We start from the raw sequence: 6,798 nt of genomic DNA, 5'->3' as shown, positions 1-6,798 counted from the left end.
CTACAAGTGCATTGTCTTTTGTTCTGCCTCCTCGTTTCTGAAAAAAAATATACCATACATATCCTTTGCATGAAGTTGCATTGAAGTATAGTATATCTGAGTCTTTGTAGAGTACCAATTATTATCTCTATAACATATTTCAGAATATAAAAAATATTTGTTTTAAGCTATTGGTAGGTACTTGAGATATTTGGCTATATTATACGAACGAGTGCTAAAATTTAGGTAATGGGAAAGTGGGCGGAAAATTTTCGACTTCTTGAAATGATTAAAGACACCGTTATTCATCAGCACTGAGTAGTGAAGATACGAATAATCTATTGTCATCCTGAGGGCCATAACCGCTGTAAATGATTAAAATATAATATTCTTATCAAATGTTTCACGTCAATATTATAATTATTTGGTCAAATAGTATTTTTTATACAAAGTAAATTAACTCTTTGTAAACATTTTTCCAGGTATTCAAAAATCTTGAAAAAACTTGAATCTAAGATTTCAACACCATTGCTCATAAAATGCAAAGAGTCTAGTGTGTATTCCCCGTAATCACATAGACATGTATATAGCAGACATATTGTACAAGAGAAAGTAAAAAAAAGTGCATGTTAGACATAACGCATAAATAAGGATAAAAAAGAAATAATTGGACAATCAAATAAATACGTGAATGCAATGGAAAAGAGTTTGCTAGCAACCTTCAGTGGATAGAAATAGTATACATGACTCAAAAAAGAGATATTTGCTGGACACATTTTATCATCCCTATACCTAGCGTCCACTGAATGGACAAAATGGTTAAATTCAGGAGAATAAGGTGATAATCAAAAATATTTTTAATAGTGTAAAAATAAATGGCTAACTTGTAGTATTTACTGATATTGTGGTAAATGCTTGTTGAAAGAAACTGGCATTTGGCATTTCTTGTATTTTTTTGTTTATTTTATTTTAATGTCAGTTGTCAGTTCAATAGTTATTAATAGTAGTGATTAATTTGGAAATGGAAAAGCTTGGATTGTACAATTTTTCTCCATATGGAATTCACCTCTTTTCGTTTATAAAAACGTAAGTGAGACAAGTGAGAGAGGAATAGAGAGGACGTCAGAGTGAAAGAGAGAGGTAAAGAGAGGGCGCAGTAAGAAAAAAGAGAACGAACTTTTGAAAGCACGCGGAAGGAACGGTTCTCAAACTGTGGAAGCACCTGTCGCAATGACATCCTAGTTGATAAAAGATTAACGTGAAATAATTAGTGTTATGGGATATTCGAGATAATTGCAATGATTAGTTAGCTATCTATTAAGTAAGTATATAAAACTTGGTTCATTAAAATTATATTAACATTATATAACATGTACAAATATTTACAGAAAATATATTAATTGAATTATTCATATACATTATTACATTATCCAAATTAACATTTTATTCATGATAATAAACGTATATTTGTATTCTAAATCCGTTATCTGCCGCTTCTCTGATTAGGTATAAAGCTTAAATCGGTATCCGAGAATTTTTAACCAAGACGCTTTTTCTACTGCCTAAGTTTTGCTTGCCGGAAATCTTCTCTGTATGTCATAATACGATGTCATCATAGAATGCTTACGATCCAGTTTTTATTTTTTGTTTATTTCCTTGATCTTTTTCATCTTTTAATGCACCTCATTCGTAACTGTATCATTCCAGTAGATACGGACTATTCATTTGGACACTGACATTTCAGAAACTTTGACTGGTTGAGTGATATTTCCCCGAAAAACTAGTCCATGCAGGAGATATCGGTGGTTTTAGTTAGTTGGAAGCCCCAAACAAAAGGTGATTTTGAGCCTGTATAAATAAAAATATAAATATAAGTAAGTATAATTATAAAAAAGGTTATCTTCTATAAAATTTATAAAAAATATGTTATTTAAATAAACATAAACAGATTGACGACGTAGTCTATTTCATGCAGGGAGATATTATTTATTCATCTTTAATGATAGATATTTGAACCTCTTTAAAATTTAATCCACGGATAAGCGGCTAATGAGTATAATAGTATACATAATATAATAATAATATAGGTAGTAGTACTTTTAATACCATTTAAACTCCTGCGTTATTTATGCCTCTACCATTATTTTTATTGGTCCAAATTATCACAAAGCAATTATCGGTGGCTATCTCCGATAGTTGGTAAATTCATAATACGGCAAAAATTTAAGTTGGTAGACTTGTTGATCAAATTCGGGTATGTTCGTTCCGGCGGATACGAAAAACAAGCGGAAATACCCGAACCCAAATCAACATAACCTACAATGTTATTAGTCATGCCATTGCGATTGCAGCACAAAATGTAATTGCAGTAAAACAAAATTATACCAGCTACTACTAGCCACTCAATATTTGACAGCTCGGGGGGAACTATAAATTAAGACGGCGGCCGTGACGTTACCATATTTCAAAAGAGTCGGATCTTGCATCTCAATTCTCAATATGTAAAATTGACGTATTCTGTCTCACTCTACAAGTCAAAACAGCCAAGAGAGATGCTGTTAAATGATAGCACTTTTTGATATTTCAAGTGGTTAACTTATTTACATAATAATTGAATACGTACAGTGATAAATGTGATAATATATTTATTACAATTAGCTTTTCTTGGATGTTATGTGATATGTTAGAAAAGGCCCTGCTGGATTGTGGAAATTATGTATTTTTAAGTTTGTGTGAATTTTAAGTTAATACGTCACTGATAGTATGAGAGAAGAGGAACTCCTTTTCTGATTTCTATGATTGATTCACGACTATATAAACTGACAAGTAATTAAATTATTATGACTACGTAGGAATAACATTATTGTTGTCTGAGTAAAGGAATTATGATAAATTAAAAAAGTATATTGGGTAAAAATGTTATAATGACCTTTGTTGAAACGAATAGTAATGCTTGTGAAATAGTGCATAGTATTTAATATGTATGAACATAAGATAATATAGAATATAAGGTTGAATTATTGATTCTTATTTTGTCATTAATAATAATTATTACTACATAAATTGATAATTCAAAAATTAATTAATACAAATGTTACCATGACACTTTTCCCGGACCGCAGTTTGGTGAACCGGTGCTATAGTGAAAGAGTAGCGGTAACGGGCCTTCGAGTACCACAGCGCAGACAGTCGTACAAAGTCACCACTCGCGATACAACGTACATCCGGTTAACACTAATAATATTAAACAATTTCGAAAAATAATAATAATAATAACTGTTCGAATCCGCGTCCGCCATATTGGGATTCCCGAAATTCGAATCTGGAACGGCGCGCGAAGTGGGCCGCGGGAGAAGTTTGCCGCGCTACTTTTCGAAAAACGTCAGTTGGATTTATTTTTATATTTATTAACGTTTAAGTCATTATTTATGTTGGTTTTGATGAGTGATTTTTAAATAAAAAGGGCCGCATTTTTGTGGTTAAGTGAGTTATGTTTGGATGACCTTGATTTGACCGCCCGGTATTTTTATTGAACTAAAAAAACTATGTCAAGTATTTAAATAGGTTTTTTTTCATATCATTTAGAATTAGTATCGATGGAATGTGATTAAAATTTTATGTATGTCATGTTCTTATAATATTAACATATAAAAAGATCAATTTAAATACCATGCATAGAAGGTAGGTAAATTATTAAAAAAAATATTATACGTACTATACAATTTAATTGAAGAAAAAAACATTAAATGATTTACGTGAATTCATAATTTACAGAATCACATTGGACAATAACTATACTAATCTTAGTATGATATTATGTTAAATAATTTTGCACATAAGTAATATCCAAAGTATACAATTATAGTAGTTTTGAATAAAAAGTGGGAATTTTTTTTTAATATTTTTTACTTTATATTTTTCATTGGGGCTGTTTTTTTACTGTGTTATATTCTTTTCTTATTTTTTTGGGTTCATTGTATAGAATATTTTCAAATAACATTACTACAGTATGTACCTCTAAACAAGCTTTTAAATGTTCAAAAACTACGGAAAAGAAAGAAAAGAAACGGTGAGAGTTTTAGTATAATAAAATACTTACACGAAATAACCACCAAAACCTGAAGCAATATATTATAATTTATAAGTTGATGTGAGTGCCTTATTTATTTTTTAATTATTTAACTTTGAAAATTGCTTCCAAACGGATCTAATGGTGGTGCATATAATATAGCAGTGGTATAAAAGACGTAAGCCAATTGATTCATAATATGTAAAAGAGACCATTAACTATTTTCGATTCAAAAAATATATTTTTCAGTAACTATTTATTGGTATTTTAAACGTATAAAAAATGTAATTAAAACTTAAAAGTCATAATACATTGAAAAAAATGAAGAATGTATGTTTTGTTTTAAATTATGATTGCAAGATTTTTCGGTTTTTACCATGTATTTATATTATTGGTATATAAATAAATTAGCTTGATTTCGTCATTTGCAATGAATATTTTCAATAATTTTGTAGAAGTCTAAAAGCAAAGTGAACGCAACACTTGAATTACTTATTCCATTAAGACATCATTTGCATATTTGATTTCGTCACAATTACTTACCTGTATTAACAACAAGCTTTAAAGGTAGAAAAGAAATAGTTTAAATTTTATTATATTAACTTATATACGATATAAATATTATATAAAACTAGTTACATTTATCACAACTGGTTACGATAATAACTGTAGAGTTAAACAATTTATCTATGAAATTATTTTAATACGCCTGTGATATCTAAGGCGGCTTGACCGTTATTTTAACAGTTGAATACATAAAACTATTTTGTCTTATAATAATGTTCTATGGACAGTTTTAACGGGAGGAAATATAAAAATATTTTATAATAGTTATGACATATATTATAATCCAAGACATATTACACTGGCAAAATCAACTTGTGCTTATTTTTCATCTGGATTTTTCTCTGGTCGCCTCAATAGACTCGTCAATTTTGCTCAGTTTTTCGCTCTCCTTCTTCTCCAAGTTTCAACAGATCTCTCTGTATGTCACAGTGACGAAAGGTAGATGTAGCCTGTTAAAATCCGCCATAAATAATGCTCACTAAACTTAGCCAGTCATATGTATTTGTTTTCATTTTAATATGACTACAATTTACAAAATGATGTTTTTTTTTTCAATTAAACCCTGCTAAAACCAAGCCATAATAGATAAATACTTGTCTATCTAAAATTATCTAAAATTATACAATCAAATCATCCATACATTTGGATATTCTATAGATTGAATAATATTTTTTATATATTACAGTTTGGTGCGGCAGGGCTTAATGAATTTATAAAAATGAACCAACAATATGTATAATATGTATTTTTAATCTATCGAAAATAAATAAGTATGAATGAAAAAGCATGCACAATTTTGTCGTATTGCCCAAAGTATACTAAAACTATAATGGTTTGGTTTGGGCAGGGTTTAATTGATTTTTAAAAACTAATCATCTCATAAACTATCTTTTAATGTAAATCCTAAGTGAATTTTCACCTATATATTCACCCACATTTTAATATTGAATGTTAATGATTTGTGCAATATATTGTAATTTTTCAATGAATTAAACAGATTCACATTCCAGTATAATCAATAGTTAGTATGTTTAAGGGTTTAAATAGATGTCTAAAATACACTCATAAAAAGTATGTTTCTGTTTCCTTATGAAGGTCTGTATGGTCCATATTGGAGCTGAAATGCCAATTTAAATTATTAATAATAATCAATATGGATATTATAATACACTATACAGTTAGCCAGAAGTATGAAAAGAATGAAGAATGTAAATGAAACTATTTTTTCCCGTTAACAATTCAAGTTCATAACAGGGAGAAAAGAGGACACCGGTCTAAATCCTGGTAGGCAACAAGTTTCAAATGCAAAATTATTTGCTGTTTTTTTTTTAATTATACAATATGAACAATGATGCACGTTCGAATTTCAAATAAAATATGATATCACACATATTTTAAACAGTTGAATGAAATCATGTTATGCTGTATGTATTACACTGTATATTTTTCCGAGCTCTTCAATATTCGACAGTAATTCTATTAATTTTCATACGTACATAGGTAGTATAATTTATATTTTAACCGATTGACAAAAAAAAACGGTCTCAGACCACTAATCCACCCTTTCATGCAAAAATACCAATTTTATTGGTTACAATAAAATGCATACTATTATAAAAGTAGGTATCAAGTGGTGGGTTTAGAGACTTCGATATCTGAGGCAGTGACTGATTTTGAGGAACACAAAGCCTGTAAATTCAATATAGTAAATTATCTCTTCTCTATCTAATTATATTGAAAATGACAGTGATGATAAATGATAACAATATTAGTGGTTTACTTTTTTGTATACACGTACGTAGGTATCTGTTTAAGTGGTTTTGTTAGGCCCTTTTGATATAAGTTGCATGAATTTTGGGGTAATATTTTTATCCCCAATTTAGAAGAAATACGCATATTTTAAAGATTTTTGTATGATTTTATGAGTGGTTTTGAGCTGTGAAAAGGTCGCCTTGAAAATCAATCTAACGATAAATCTATTGCACCATCTACGTCAAAGAAATTTACTGCTGAAACTATTGTAATGTAATCCTAAATAATTACAAGATAAAAATAACTTTTAATATACAACGTTTTTAAATTTTCTGTTGAATCATATAAACTTGACTTGGTTAGCTTAAACGATCAAACAATTTTGTACTTGATAGAAATAATACTGAAATGTCATATTGATTTCCATAGTA

The 6,798-nt window shown here is 29.0% G+C and overlaps 1 protein-coding gene across 1 annotated transcript in view; it reads left to right on the top strand.

Moving 5' to 3' along the window:
• The first annotated feature begins 3,166 nt into the window (after window positions 1-3,166).
• The window catches only part of LOC147067477 (uncharacterized), a 219,317-nt gene continuing 215,685 nt past the window's right edge, over window positions 3,167-6,798 (top strand). Inside the window, exon 1 of the mRNA XM_085954282.1 lies at window positions 3,167-3,360. The gene's annotated coding sequence lies outside the window, so the exon portion shown is untranslated. The remainder of the gene's footprint in view (window positions 3,361-6,798) is intronic.

This window comes from Rhyacophila brunnea, unplaced genomic scaffold (assembly GCF_057557595.1).
Source record: "Rhyacophila brunnea isolate RB1 unplaced genomic scaffold, BYU_Rbru_1.0 scaffold_4, whole genome shotgun sequence".
NCBI lineage: Eukaryota > Metazoa > Arthropoda > Insecta > Trichoptera > Rhyacophilidae > Rhyacophila > Rhyacophila brunnea.
This window is presented reverse-complemented; position numbering and strand designations above follow the sequence as displayed.